Here is a 1,512-nt window from a genome sequence, read left to right as displayed (position 1 = left end):
TCTCTCTCTCTCTCTCTGATGGGAAGCTGTATCACAGTCCGTCTGGGTCGCGCCAAACAGGAAGGGTGGAAGCTGCCTGGGTACATAACGACGTTAGTCGTGTCGCCGATGACGTGAAACATTTGCTTGGCGGGTGCTGCTTTGGTATGGTTTGCTCCTGCTCCTTCTTTCACTATCAAACATGTATCGTATTTATCTCTCATCCCTTTTTTAAATTTTTTTTTTGGCCTGTGTGTTGCTTTGGAGTAATTCCCCTTAACTTTGGTACCTGTATGACCTGCTATTTGTGTTGCAAGTGCCGGAAAGCTCTTGTTAAAAATAAACTAAAAACATTTGCATTCAACGACGTTAGTAAAGCGACCTGATTCTGATGCACTTGTTTGATAAATGGCGGTCAAAGCAAAGATCCCGGAATATAATTCATGTTACGAAAATTTCAAGTCACTTCTCTTAATTAATGCTTTTACCTTGAAACATCATTTGATATATTCATCATGTAATGTGCCTAGCTGTAACTGCCTTTGCGCTTTTTCGAAAAACTGTTGATGTCGTTTAAGATGTTAGATGAGGACTATTCTTTCAATTAGAGCACCCCCCCCCCTCCTCTGTTTGCCTATGGTACCATGGATTATCGCAGTGAGAAGCTCTTCATAAAATAATATTTCATGTATGAGACTCTTACTGTGGCACTTCCTTTTGTGTGTAAAGCAAACACTTGCAAGCGTGTCTCCGTGGACAACCGATGCGGTGTGTAAAGGAATGTCTCGTATATAAGGGTATGTGAAATGATTGTCGAGTGCGCAGTCTCCCGAGTAAAACGGTTAACGAACTCTGTAATCCTCGGGAACTCGCACTGACTTCGGGATGTGGGAATTAGACCGAGCCTTTTAGCTCACCGAGTTGTACATGCGTTTGACATGCTCGAACCGTCCCCCGGAACTGGGCATTGATTGCTCCTCCGATCCCATTACCCTCTATTGGGTTAGGGACTTCGTCTTCTGCTTTTGCTTAGCCCGAGACTCCTGGAGATGCAGTGTCTCTGGCAATTTACAGTTTCCGCAGCTGGGCTCCCTTCTGCGCCTTCCTTGTTTGATCCCTTTTCTAGAGAAGGTTCCGTTCCCTTCAGACGCTATTTTTACGGGTCCCTGTCGCTTTGGGCGAAAAAGAGTGGGGATGAACGCAAGAAAAACACGCGGTAACACGTTCGGATTTTTCTGAGGGCCCGCTCGTCTTGCTGCGACTGAGGCTTGAAATTGGCTGTGCGTGCTCTGTGTGCCGGCAATGGGTGTAATTCTGACCCTTGTGATGTCACTCACTCATTCGGGGGACAGTCTCCGCCATGCGCGTGCCGGTGACGGCGAGTAATGATCGCTTTTCATGTGCGGAACTGGCGGGAAGAGCGGACGGAGACGGAGCGACAGAGGCAGGAGGAGGAGGAAGCGAGACCGGTGGTGGTGTCGTCGTCGTCTTTTGTACGTGTTTGTGTGTATTGGTTGGGGGGGGCGAGGAGAA

The 1,512-nt window shown here is 47.7% G+C and overlaps 1 protein-coding gene across 2 annotated transcripts in view; it reads left to right on the top strand.

The window, feature by feature from the left end:
• The window catches only part of LOC101849104 (protocadherin-1), a 78,165-nt gene that overhangs the window by 40,717 nt on the left and 35,936 nt on the right, over positions 1 to 1,512 (top strand). The window lies entirely within an intron of this gene.

This window comes from Aplysia californica, unplaced genomic scaffold (assembly GCF_000002075.1).
Source record: "Aplysia californica isolate F4 #8 unplaced genomic scaffold, AplCal3.0 scaffold01240, whole genome shotgun sequence".
NCBI lineage: Eukaryota > Metazoa > Mollusca > Gastropoda > Aplysiida > Aplysiidae > Aplysia > Aplysia californica.
This window is presented reverse-complemented; position numbering and strand designations above follow the sequence as displayed.